The following is a 14,073-nucleotide window of genomic DNA, read 5'->3' on the forward strand; positions in this document are numbered from 1 at the left end:
CCATCCTCAGTCACGTCCATTTGCTCCTCCTCTGCCATTGTCGTCTTTTCCAGGCAAAAACCTGGCCTCTACCTCAACTCTTTGTTCTCTAACACATTGCAACTGGCTGGCTTCTTACAGAGGTCCCCCCCCGCCATCAATTGCCTAGGTTACAAAGTGTCTGGCCACTGTCTGGGTCCAGGCAGCCAGGCAATAATCATACCTGGTTCTCTGTGTCTCTACAAATATCCGCAAAAAGAAAAGGAGTACTTGTGGCACCTTAGAGACTAACAAATTTATTTGAGCATAAGCTTTCGTGAGCTACAGCTCACTTCATCGGATGCATGCAAATATTAAGCCACTTTTCCCTCCACCTAGGTAAACATGCAGAAACCTGAGGAGAACACAGTATTCATACAAAATGTGAAGAAAATCCCCACTTTGTCACAAAGGCATACATTTTTAAAGATGAGTAATTAGCCATTGGAACTATTTACCAAGGGTCACAGTGGATTCTCCAGCAATGACAAATTTTCAGTCAAGATTGGATGTTTTTCTACAAGATCTGCTCTAGGAATTATTGTGGGGAAGAGCCTTGGCCTGTGTTATTTAAAAGTCAGACTAGATGATCACAATGATCTGGCCTTGGAATCTATTAATCAAATCTATCAATGTCTGTGCCCAGCACAGCTCCAAATAGCACTCCTCATCATCCTGTCCGGTGGCCCCCCACAGTGCTCTGGGCAGCACCACTGAATCAAGGAATATAGAGGCTGACAGAGGGGTAAGGGACAGGGATCTCACTGGGGGACTCCGCAGGGCAGGGATCAGAGAGGGCAGAGGTAGTTTTTCACATGTGAATCCCTATAGAATTTAAATAGTGCCCTTTAAGATGCTGAGCTTGGCACTGAAATACTGACCAGCACTCCTACTTGCTGTGCATGCTTTGAGTGGAGGTCTGCAGCCCTGTGCTCCTGTATGGGCATCATTCTGTCTTATGGTCTCTGTAAAGGCACCTCTTGTTGGTTGCTCCAGGAATTACATCTTTTCAGCTGTGGAGCACCCTCTGCACAGGGCGTCTCACCCATTGTCTGATCTGCTGGTCTGGGACCCACATTACTCCCCTCTCAGCAGCATCCTCTTCAGGACTTATTTCTACTTATCAGCTACTTATTTCTCACCCTCCTTCCAGGGGGTTACAGCAGTTCTTTGGCTTGCATCTGCCACAGGGGCTAACCACAGCCTAAAGTCTATCCCCTCACTTCAGGGGCAATTTGCAGTCTGTATTGGCCATGCTCGTCCACGGCCAGGAGCAGTGCAAGGGGGGGACCCTGGCCCACCAACTACTCTGGGTCCTGACCCAGGGACCCTCTAGCGGCCTCTCTGCCCTCCTTCTCTCCCCTTGTCTGCTTATCATCCCTGGGCCACTTCCCCTTGGCCCTTACACCTTCTTGGCCCTTTCTGGCAGGGACCTGCAGCCTAGCAGGTAACAGGCCAGAGCTCATCCTCCACTCCCCTGAACCTGCTCAGCACTGCTCTAGCTCAGGTGCTATCCCTAGGAGCTTATCCTCCTCCCTGCTATCAGGGAGAGACTGTCCCTAGCTCTGCTAGGCAGCTCCTTAGGTCTAGGCTGCCCCAGCAGCTGCCTCCTATCTGGCTTCTAACAAGCCTCACCCTAATTAGCTGCAGGTTTCCACCGCCTCCCTGGCTGCTTCTGCCCCAAACCCTGCTGGAGTGGGCCACCTGCACCACTACAGTCTCCCTTGAGCTCATTCTCACATCAGTCTCCTTGCCCTTTTCTAGTGGTACTGACCTTGTTTACTAACACGGGACATAGTGCAATTTCCTTGTATTGCTTCATTCTCAACTCTCACTCCTTGTATCTCCATCCAAAGCCAGAATCTCTCATTTAAAACAGAGGCTGCTGGGTCAAGAAATTGTGGTTATGGAAAATGTTGTTTACTACTGAGCCCAGGCCTAGGTCTCTGCAGTCATTAAGGAATAAAAGGTAACTAGAAAACCAGTGGGGTTATGCCCCTCTGTGCTGCTTTATGGTACATCAGGAGGAGGGCCTGGAAATGTTGGTTTTTGCTTTAACATGATTTTTACAGCTTGTTTTTACCTTAGAAAGGTCAGGAAGGTGACTACTAGCTAGTCTCTCCTAGTTTTGCTGGAGGCTTCTCGATGCCAGGGTGATAGGGTGGGAAGGCTCAGTAATGTGGCCATTGGGCTTAATGGAAATGTGCATTTTTTTATATGTGCATCTTGCACTCTAGAGCACATTTAAAAATTGAAATACAATGGTGAGAAGGTTGGAGTTGGGTTGGGGGAGAGGGAAGTTGCAGAGATGGTGCTTGACATGGAGCATAAGCTATTAAAATAACATCCACTCTCCAGATTCATACATTCCAAGGCCTGAAGGGACCACTGTGATCATCTAGTCCGACCTCATATATAACACAGTCCAGAGAACAGCCCCAGAATAATTCCTAGAGTACATCCTGTAGAAAAACATCCAACCTGGATTTAAAAATTGTCAGTGATGGAGAATCTACCACGGTCCTTGGTAAATTAGTCCAGTGGTTAATTACTCTCACTGTCAAAAAAGTACATCTTATTTCCAGTCTGAATGTGATTAGCTTCAACTTCCAGCCATTGGATAGTGTTAGACCTTTCTCTGCTAGATTGAAGAGCCCTTTATTAAATATTTGTTCTCCATCTAGGTATTGATAGAATATAATCAAGTCACTCTTTAACCTTCTCTTTGTTAGACTCAAAGAGCTCAATCTATTGAGTCTATCACCGTAAGGCAGGTTTTCTAATTCTTTAATAATTCTCATGGCTCTTCTGGGAACCCGCTCCAATTTTTCATCATCCTTCTTGAACTGTGGGCACCAGAACTGGACCCAATATTCTAGCAACAGTTGCAGTGGTGCCAAATACAGAAGTAAAATAACCTCACTACACTACTACTTGAGATTCCCCTCTTTATACATCTCAGGATGTCATTAGCCCTTTTGGCCACAGTGTCTCACTGGGAATGCATGGTCAGCTGATTATCCACCACAACCCCCAAATCTCTATCCTGGGAAGCAGTGACTCTGAAAGAGTCCCCCATCCTATAAGTATGGCCTATGTTCTTTGTTCCCAGATGTAGACATTTATACTTAGCTGTATAAAAAACATTGTCTAGCTGAGCGCTTTACAAGCACAACCCTTATGTAGATAGGTCAGTGTCATAGTCCCTGTTTTACAAGTGGGAGGAAACTGAGGCAGACAGAAGGAAGTGGCTTGCCCAAGGTCACACTGGGCATCTGTGTATAGAGCTCAAAACAATGTGTGTTACGAACTTGCATTTAGCTGTAGGTATATCTAGGAAGAAAGAATCCTGGCTGCACATACAAACTGGAGACTGTATTCTGAATAGGATTTAGCAGTCATGACAGAAAACAATCAAACATGAGCTCCCTGTGCGATACTTTGTATCAGAGGGCAAATGTGATCTTTGGCTGTCTAAACATAGGGATATTGAGTGGGAGTTGGGAGGTGATGTTATCTCTGTACAGAGTGATGGTCAGACAGTTCGTGGATACAGCATCCAGTTCTGGTGTCCACACTTTAAACAGGATATTGAAAAATGGGAACAGTTGCAGAGAAGAGCTACAAGAATGATTTAGGGTCCGGAAATCCTGGCTTACAGTGAGATATGTAAGGAGCTCAATCTGTCTAGCTTCTTGAAGAGAAAGTTAAGCAGAAACTTGACCAGGGTCTATCAGTACCTACCCAGGCACAATTCTGATAGCTCTTTAATCCGGCAGACAAAGCAGAACAAAATCCAGTGGCTGGAAAGTGAAGTTTGACCATTTAAAAATGAAAATAAGGTGCAAATTTTGAACAGAGAGGTGATTAACCAGTGGAGCAATCTACCATTGGATGGCTCTCTACAATGTATGCACTAGGTGAAAGTTCTCTGGCCTGTGCTCTGGAGGAGGTCAGATTAGATGATCACAATGGTCCCTTCTGGCCTTAATATCTAGGAATCTGAATGCAGAGTCTGAGCCAGGCATAAGTGATCTGAGAAACAGCCAGAGCCTCCCCACCCTTTCTACCTTGGCATTGAGGGCATGTTCTCCAAAGTATCAAGGGAGACAACTTCTCTGGAACCAAGGGTGATGATAAGTAACCCTAGGAGTTGTTGGTACAAACAAGGGTGTGGGGGGGGGGGTCTGTGAGATGGTGCCAGTGTTGTGGTTTGGGTCTCATGGCTTCACAATGCAGGACCCCGCCCTGTGAGAATATTGCATCTCATAAGAACATAAGAATGGCCATACTGGGTCAGACCAATGGTCCACGCAGCCTAGTATCCTGTCTTCTGACAAAAAGAAAAGGAGTACTGGTGGCACCTTAGAGACTAACAAATTTATTAGAGCATAAGCTTTCGTGAGCTACAGCTCACTTCATCGGATGCATCCGATGAAGTGAGCTGCCGCTCACGAAAGCTTATGCTCTAATAAATTTGTTAGTCTCTAAGGTGCCACAAGTACTCCTTTTCTTTTTGCAAATACAGACTAACACGGCTGCTACTCTGAAACCTGTCTTCTGACAGTGGCTGGTGCCAGCTGCTTCAGAGGGCAAGAACAAAACACAACAGCATAGTTCTCAAGTGATCCAATCCCAGCTTCTGGCACTCAGAGGTTTAGAGTCACCCAGAGCATAGGGTTGTGTCTCTGACCAGCTTGGCTAATAGCCCTTGATGGACATATCTCAGTCTTTCTTTTTAACCCAGTTATACTTTTGGCCTTCACAACATCCCCTGGCAACAAGTTTCAGAGGTTGATTGTTTCATATGAAGTACTTTCTTTATGTTAGTTTAAACTTGCTGCCTATTAATTTCATTGGGTGACACCCTCCCCAGTTTGTGTGTTATGTGAAGGGGTAAATAACACTTTCTCCACACCATTCCTGATTTTTTAGACCTGGGGTCAAATCCCTCCTCAGTTGTTTCTTTTCTAAGATGAACAGTCCCAGACTTTCTAATCTCTCCTCATATGGAAGCTGTTTTGTACTCATAATAATTTTTGTAACCCTTCTCTGAACTTTTTCAATTCTAATATATCTCTTTTGAGATGGGGCGACCACATCTGCACCCAGTATTCAAGGTGTGTGTGTACCATGGATTCATATCATGGCATTATGATATGTTCTGTTTTCTTATCTATCCCTTTCCTAATGGTTCCTAACATCTGGTTAGCTTTTTTGACTGCCGCTGCACATTGAGCAGATGTTTTCAGAGAACTATCCACAATGACTCCAAGATCTCTTTCTTGAGTGGTAACAGCTAATTTAGATCCCGTCATTTTGTGTGAATAGTTGGGATCATGTTTTCCAATGTGCATTACTTTGCACTTATCAACATTAAATTTCATCTGCCATTTTGTTTTCCTGTCACCCAGTTTTGTGAGAGCCTTTTGTAATTCTTCACAGTCAGATTTGGACTTAACTCTTTTAAGTAATATTGTATAGTCTGCAAACTTTGCCACCTCACTGTTTATCCCTTTTTCCAGATCGTTTATGAATATGTTGAACAGCCCTGGTACCAGTACAGAACCCGGAGGGACCCTGCTATTTACCTCTCTACACTGTGAAAACTGACCATTTATCCCTATCCTTTGTTTCCTGTCTTTTAACTAGTTACTGATCCAGGAGAGGACCTTCCCTCTTATCCCATGACTGCTTACTTAACTTAAAAGCCTTTAGTGAGGGATCTTGTCAAAGGCTTTCTGACAGTCCACGTACACTATATCCACTGGATCACCCTAGTCTACATTTGTTGACCCACTCAAATAAAATTGAATAGAATTCTCTGAAAATTACTTTTTTTGTAGGCCTTCCTTGATGCCAAGGAAGTTGTTGATGGCACAAGTGTCCATGGGGAAAGGCTGTGCTGCCTGGCTTCAAGCTGTTCCACCCCAAGAATGGTAAATTTGGCCTCTTCCCTAAGTAGGACTCTCAGGCTTCTGCATGAGCCCAAGGAATGAGGAATAAATTTGTGTGCCTTTCCCAGAGGGAGTGACTGACACTGCATGAGAATGGGTCAGAACTATTGTGACGAGTTGTCACCCCTGGGGTGCAGTCTGAGAGCTAGGGGAACCGCTGCACCTCTCTAACCAGCCTGCTGGGTCATCCCTTCTCACCCTACTTTGTTGGTGATTTAGCCTCTCCAGGCCTTGTTACCACCCAACACAACAGCAGGTGGCACCACACACCCAAGTAAGCTACCTGAGTGCTTACCTAAGCCACTCACAGACAGGCAAGAGACAACAGCCAATTTCCCAGCTTCCCAGGCTCGCACCCCGCACTGGAGTATAAACCCAAAATTATACCATTTTGCACTGCACAGGGGTCTGTACAATGTAAGATCATAAATAGTTCACCCCTCCCTCAATGTGGAGGGGAGAATGCACACTTGTGTTAACCAAGCTGAGATTTTACCCTGACACTTCACTTAAAGGCACACTGGTTTAGATTAAAACATAAAACAAGTTTATTAACTACAGATAGTTTTAAGTTATTATAAGTGATAGCAAACAGATTAAAGTAGATTATAGAATCATAGAATCATAGAATCATAGAATATCAGGGTTGGAAGGGACCCCAGAAGGTCATCTAGTCCAACCCCCTGCTCAAAGCAGGACCAAGTCCCAGTTAAATCATCCCAGCCAGGGCTTTGTCAAGCCTGACCTTAAAAACCTCTAAGGAAGGAGATTCTACCACCTCCCTAGGTAACGCATTCCAGTGTTTCACCACCCTCTTAGTGAAAAAGTTTTTCCTAATATCCAATCTAAACCTCCCCCATTGCAACTTGAGACCATTACTCCTCGTTCTGTCATCTGCTACCATTGAGAACAGTCTAGAGCCGTCCTCTTTGAAACCCCCTTTCAGGTAGTTGAAAGCAGCTATCAAATCCCCCCTCATTCTTCTCTTCTGCAGACTAAACAATCCCAGCTCCCTCAGCCTCTCCTCATAAGTCATGTGCTCTAGACCCCTAATCATTTTTGTTGCCCTTCGCTGTACTCTTTCCAATTTATCCACATCCTTCTTGTAGTGTGGGGCCCAAAACTGGACACAGTACTCCAGATGAGGCCTCACCAGTGTCGAATAGAGGGGAACGATCACGTCCCTCGATCTGCTCGCTATGCCCCTACTTATACATCCCAAAATGCCATTGGCCTTCTTGGCAACAAGGGCACACTGCTGACTCATATCCAGCTTCTCGTCCACTGTCACCCCTAGGTCCTTTTCCGCAGAACTGCTGCCGAGCCATTCGGTCCCTAGTCTGTAGCGGTGCATTGGATTCTTCCATCCTAAGTGCAGGACCCTGCACTTATCCTTATTGAACCTCATTAGATTTCTTTTGGCCCAATCCTCCAACTTATTTACTAAGTTGATTACTTAGTAAATACACAAAACCGCAAACTAAGCCTAAAATACTAGAAAGTTTGGATATGAATTAGCAATCTCTCCCCATGGCTGAAGATACAAGCAGGCTGGCAGATTCTCAAGGAACAAGCTGCACTTGCTTTGCAGCTTGGGCTCCCCGCCCCCATTCCAAGTCCTTGTCTTTCAGAGCTTCTCTCAGTTGTTGAGATATGGGGGAGTGAAAAATAACAGATAATGTCACTCCCGGCTTTATATAGCTTTTCCATATGGCAGGAACCCTTTGTTTCAAACTTGGTTCCTAGACTAGTTTGTGAAAAAATACAGGTACCCAAAATGGAGATCAGTGTCATGTGATCTGGTCACATGCCCTTGTATACATTGTGTTAGAGGGCTTTCCCTTCACCCTCTCCCCTGATTCTTGTCACGCAGACAGAAAGCAGAAGACCCGATGTCCGAAGTGTAGGCAATGCAATGTTTATTGGGATTATTTTCCAGCAAGCGTGTGTTCCATAACTCTGATGCCGCAGAGCCTTGTTTCCCAGTGTTCCCTCTCCCCCTCCTCAGCAGGCATAATTATATCTGAAATGCTCATCCACAGTCCCACCCCTTATAACTTAGCATCCTGTTCCGTTTTGGGTCTGGGGTCTTCGTCTCAACTCTTTTGTACCCCATGGGAGGGGTAAGGAGTGAGGTTGTCCTACAGTCAGGGACAGGTTTCAGAGTAGCAGCCGTATTAGTCTGTATTCACAAAAAGAAAAGGAGTACTTGTGGCACCTTAGAGACTAACAAATTTATTAGAGCATAAGCTTTCGTGAGCTACAGCTCACTTGGTCTTTTAGTGTTTTATACCTTCCCCTCAATTGCCCTTTGCCACTCCCTATGGTTGCTTAACTTTGTCTTGAGACAGGGGATGAGGCAATCTTAAAGTGTGCATTCAAGCCTTGAGATAGGGGTTGAGGCAATCTTAAAGTGTGCATTCAAGTAACACTTTAACCGCTCTTATTCCATTGTACTAACAAACCCATCTGACTAGGCAGAAGCAATATACATAGTCTTTTGTTCTTTGTTTACACATATTAGTATAAGATATAAGAGTATCAAAAAGTCAAATCCAAAATTCTATCCCAGGCTAACAGACTTATATACTAACACCGTGCAGAGTCATAGCAGCTGTTACTCTTAGGGCTGTCTCCAGAGTTCTCAGGAAGGCTCACCGGGTGGGGGATAAGTTTCTCCTAAGGCCTATTGTTTCCCCTGATGGCCCATTACCTTGAACAGACCCTTCCCAAACATCTATCTAGACTGGAAGCATCTTACCTACAGATGATGTCACTCAGGTGTAACTACATTTGAAATACAGCTACATAGTCAATATTCATAACTTTAGATACAAAAATGATACATGCACACAAATAAAATAATCATATTCAGCAAATCATAACTTTTCCAATGACACCACACGTGACATTTTTCTTAGGTACTGTTATCCTCACCTTATCTTTTAGGAGGGGTCAGCATGTTCCTGTTATCCTTATGGAATGTTTTTGTACCATCCTTGATATCGGGATGTTCTGGTACCACTTGATATCGGGATGTGTTTGCGTGAGTACTCTGCGCATAGCACTTCTTAGGAATGTGTATTTCTGTAATATCAGCCCTGTTCTTGCCAGATTCTATGAGCAGGTCCTGCCTCATACCAGGTCTCTGATACAAGGGCTTATGTCTGAGGCTTTCTTCCTACATTCCCCTACTTTTTGTTTTTTTATGGGGAGGATGTTTACCCATCATCCTGGAAAAGCATAGTGCATGGACTGAAGATGGCCCAGTGGGCAAAACACTGTTATGTGGCCACCTTACATCTTCCTACTACAGACAGAAGGTGTAAATTTTTAACAGTCAGGGTAATTAGCCATTGAGTCAATTTACCAAGGATCGTGGTGGATTTTCCATCACTTACCATTTTTAAATCAAGACTGAATGGTTTTCTAACAGATCTACTCTAGGAATTATTTTGGGTAGGTCTCTGGCCTGTGTTCTACAGCCCTATTAATTAGTCATTAAACATGGAACAGCATAACTTTTCCCCCGTGCTATACAGTTCAGTGTCAGGTAGGAAAGGCATCAGACGGTGGCTGCAGCACTATTGGATCCCCTACCAGGACAGTTGAGTGAAGGCAAGAAAAATCAAGCTCCTGCAATAGTCTCTTTAGTCTCGCGCATTGCGAGTGAGTGGGACTTTCCTGGGGGGGGGGGGAGGGGGGAATTTTACAATTGTGTTTAGAATCTCTCCCTGGTGAGGTGAAAGGTATTTGAATCACACATTTGAATCTCCCACATTCAAACTATTGCACCTCCTGGCCTTCTCCTGGTGCCTGCTTGGGCCTTGCAAAGAAAATGAGCAAGGGAGTGAAGGGTGGGGAGAGCGAGCGACAGAGGGAGGGGGATGGAATGAACAGGGCAGGGCCTCAGGCAAGGGCTGGGGCAAGGGTGTTCAGTTTTCTGCTATTAGAAAGTTGGCAACCCTACTCCCTGCCCCCTGTGGGGACTGGCCTGAGGCCCACCGCATCCCCCTAGATGTTCCTCCACACACCCCTATGGGGGTGGGTGTGCCCCACAATTTGGGGACCTGTGCTATAGATTTTGTAGATAGCCTTCAATTACACTATGTGCAGCTGGAGCACCTTGGTCTCAAACAGCGGAAGCATTAGCCTTTTCTTTCTTAGGGCTAGTCTGTGATAGCGAACAGTGCCTTATTACTTCCTCCAAAGGCAGTAGGCCTGCCTGAGGTCCCAGACCTTGCATGGGTGAGCTCTTCAGGCCTGTCCTTAGTGCAATGGGGCCCTGGCCAAGTTGGACTCTCAGAACTATCTCAAGGGAGTAGTTCGTTACAAGTATCATAAAGAATAAAAGGTCTCAGTCTGGCCCTAAGTTACGCATGAGAGATGGGAAGCGGACTCTGAGAAGCAGATGGGGGCCAGGAAACAGAGGAGTCTCTTTCCAGCCCTCTTGCCTGCCCCAGGTCCTCCACCTGTAAGCTGTACTGCAGCCAACCCCATAAGTGTAAAAATCATGAGACTGGCCCCAAATCATTGTTTTTTTCACCTGATTTCTGCTTTGTGAGCTCCCTGCCCCGTGTGTATGAGATGATCACAGGTATGACCCACCCCCACCATGTATGTATGAGATGATCACAGGTGTGAATGCTCTCGTGTGTGTGAGAGAGATGATCACAGGTGTGCACCACTCCCCAACCCCCTCATAGGTATGAGACGATCACAGGGCATGAACTCTCCACTCCTGTATGTGTGTGAGAAAGAGATGATTGCAGGATGTGAACTCCCTAGGGTTACCAACTTTCTAACTGCACAAAACTAAACACCCTTGCCCCATCCCCTCCCCACCCCTAACCCGAGGCCCCACCCACCTATTCTCTGAGGCCCTGCCTCCACTCACTCCACCCCCCCCTGCTCGCTCTCCCCCACTCTCACTCACTTTCATGAGGCTGGGCAGGGGGTTGGGGTGTGGGAGGAGGTGAGGGCTCCAGCTGGGGGGGTATGGGCTCCAGGGTGGGGCCAGAAATGAGGGGTTCAGGGTATGGTAAGGAGCTCCAGGCTCCAGCTGAGGGTGCAAGCTCTGGGGTGGAGCTGGGAATGAGGGGTTTGGGGTGCAGGAGGGGCTTCTGGGAGGACAAGGGATTTGGAGTGTGGGAGGGGGTTCCAACCTAGGGCGGAGGTGAGGGTTCGGGTGGGGAAGTGGGGTCTGGGAGGTGCAGGAGGGGGTTCAGACCTGGGGCAGGGGGTTCAGGGTGCGGGATCAAGCTGGGTGGCGCTTACCTCAGGCAGCTCCCGGTCAGCGGTGTAGCGGGCCTAAGGCAGGCTCCCTGCCTGCCTGGCTCTGCGCTGCTCCCGGAAGCAGCCACCATGTCTGGTCCCTATGTGGAGGCACAGCCAGGCGGCTCTGCACGGTTTATGCTGCCTGCGCCATGGCCAGGGGGAGCTGCAGAGCCAGCACGGGGGCGTTCCCTGATTGCCCCTGCCCCTAGGAGCCACAGGGACATGCCAGCCACTTCCAGGGAGCTGCGCAAAGCCAGGGCAGGCAGGTGTAGTAGGAAGAGAGCCTGAGACATAAGCCCTTATATCAGAGGCCTGCTATGAGGCAGGACCTGCTCACAAAATCTGGCAAGAACAGGGCTGATATTACACATTCCTAAGTAGTGCTAAGCACAGCATGCTCTCACAAATACATCCTGATATCAAGTGGTACCAGAACATCCCAATATCAGGGATGATACAAAAACATTCCCCAAGGATAACAGGAACACACTGACCCCTTCTAAAAGATAAAGTCAGGATAACAGTACATAATAAGAAAAGGAGTACTTGTGGCACCTTAGAGACTAACAAATTTATTAGAGCATAAGCTTTCGTGAGCTACAGCTCACTTCATCGGATTTCCTTTTGCGAATACAGACTAACACGGCTGCTACTCTGAAACAGTACATAATAAAGATGTTTTAATTGAACCAATATGTTCAAGGTGATAACTAGCCACATCAGGGAGCAGTAACTATGTCAGAGGCAGTACGTAACTTGTTTGTATCAGGGTATAAAGATGTATCTCAGAGGGAGTATCTTTGTCCTGCCAAGGCGGGAATGGAAAGTCCTGCCATTCACTGAGCTGCATTCATTGTCATAGAATCATAGAAGATTAGGGTTGGAAGGGACCTCAGGAGGTCATCTAGTCCAACCCCCTGCTCAAAGCAGGACCAACCCCAACTAAACCATCCCAGCCAGGGCTTTGTCAAGCCGGGCCTTAAAAACCATGGTGCCTGAGCTGGGGGTGGATCCTGGGCTGGCTGAGCTGTGGTGGGGCCTAGGCTGGAAGGGCCTGGATTGGTGGCAGGTCAGGGATTTGCCAACAATGAAAAGAGGCTGGACTTGCGACTGGACTTGCTGACCCTGGTTGTGCCTGTAGTCTCTGAGAACAGCTATCCTGGTGCTTGCATAGCATGTGCCAGCCCCGCTGGTGATGGGCACTGGCTGCTCTGGGTCTGGAAAGCCACCCTTATGGCTGGCCTTACCCCTGGGGCATTGGGGCTGCAAGACGGTGTCTGTGGGAAACCTCCCTCCATTGTGCATCTTGGCCACAGGCTCTCATCACAGTTGGGTCAATTCCTGTGCCACTTCAGGTTGCTTGAAGCAGCCCTAGGAATTGAAATAGAGAGGGGTTTGTGCCCTTCCCCTTCTTCTCTGGTGATGTGTAAGGTGGCCTCAAACTCACCAGCTCTCACTTGGGTACTTTTCTGGCCCCCATGGGTGTAATATCTGAGCACCTCAGAGCCTTTGGAAATTAGAAAACAGGTCTTATGGTGATTGACTCAAGGAGCTCAATCTGATTAGTTTAATAAAGAGAAGGTTTAGGGGTGACTTGATGCAGTCTGTAAATAGCTACATGGGGAACAAATATTTGATAATGGGCTCTTCAGTCTAGCAGAGAGGTCTGACGCAATCCAATGGCTGGAAGTTGAAGCTAATCGCATTCAGACTGGAAGGTGTAAATTTGTTAGAATAATTAACCACCAGAACAGCCTCCTAAGGGCTGTGGTGTATTCACCATTCGCCATGGCAATCTTTAAATAGTGATGGGATGTTTTTCTATAAGATCTGCTGTAGTTCAACCTCAGCCATAGGATTTAGAACAGGAGTAATTAATGCAGGGACGCCATGTGGTATGCAGGAGGTCAGACTCAATGGCCTTAAAATCCATTAATCTAATGTGTCCTCACCCACACCTGTGGGGCAGTGCCCCCTCCCCATGCTACTCTCAGGGAGCAGAGGCACAGAGAGATGGGTGACTTGTCCAAGTCACCCAAGAAGGCTGGGGTGGAACAAGGCACCTTAATGCTGCCCTGCAATAGCCATACAATTATCATTAAGGCAGTGTAGGTTTTGTGGACCTAGTTTAGATTACACTGATTTAAAGACACAATCATTTTTCCTCTCATGGTGTATCCTGACCCTCATGTCTTGAACCCAGGTCTGTAGGGGAGGCCCCAACCCTCCACTCAGCAGTGGAGTTGGCTAGCACTTACCTGGGACCCATGAAGCCCAGCCCCAGTGCGAGGCTCCACCCCTGAGGTCCAATTGGTAGAGTCCCATGGTGGCTGATTAGCCACTGGCCCTGCTGAAGCTGGCAGGGAGCTGTCTGAGCCACTGGGCTGTAAGCCTTGCGGTCCCTGCTCCTCCAGCTTCATTCCTGGCATCTGACCTGGCTTGACTTCTGGCATTTGACCTGTGGTTTCTGAGTCCAGTTTGCCTCTGACCCTCTGGTATCCTAACCTGGCCTGACTCGTGGTTCGAATCTCCAGTTTGTCTCCTGCAGCAGACTCTGGCTCTGATTTCTAGGTCTGGCCACCCATGCCCTGGCTGTGACATAGCAGAGTTAGGGTCTGTGGGTGCCCTACCCTTTCTTACCTTAACAGATTGGGATTTCTGGGAAGTGTAACCTTAACTCTGAATTGCTTGGATTTGCAATACTTGGTTTAGAGCTATTTACAGTGTATTAACCATCGTTTTGTCATACGTTACCCAGGCAATTATAATCTGGCACTGGAGTGCGGGACTTTGCTACCTTAATAATGTAGTTGGATCATGG

The 14,073-nt window shown here is 47.0% G+C and overlaps 1 protein-coding gene across 3 annotated transcripts in view; it reads left to right on the top strand.

The window, feature by feature from the left end:
• LOC119842208 (arf-GAP with SH3 domain, ANK repeat and PH domain-containing protein 2-like) overlaps positions 1-14,073 on the top strand; it is a 119,769-nt gene that overhangs the window by 6,676 nt on the left and 99,020 nt on the right. The window lies entirely within an intron of this gene.

Source organism: Dermochelys coriacea, chromosome 13, assembly GCF_009764565.3.
Source record: "Dermochelys coriacea isolate rDerCor1 chromosome 13, rDerCor1.pri.v4, whole genome shotgun sequence".
Taxonomy (NCBI): Eukaryota; Metazoa; Chordata; order Testudines; family Dermochelyidae; genus Dermochelys; species Dermochelys coriacea.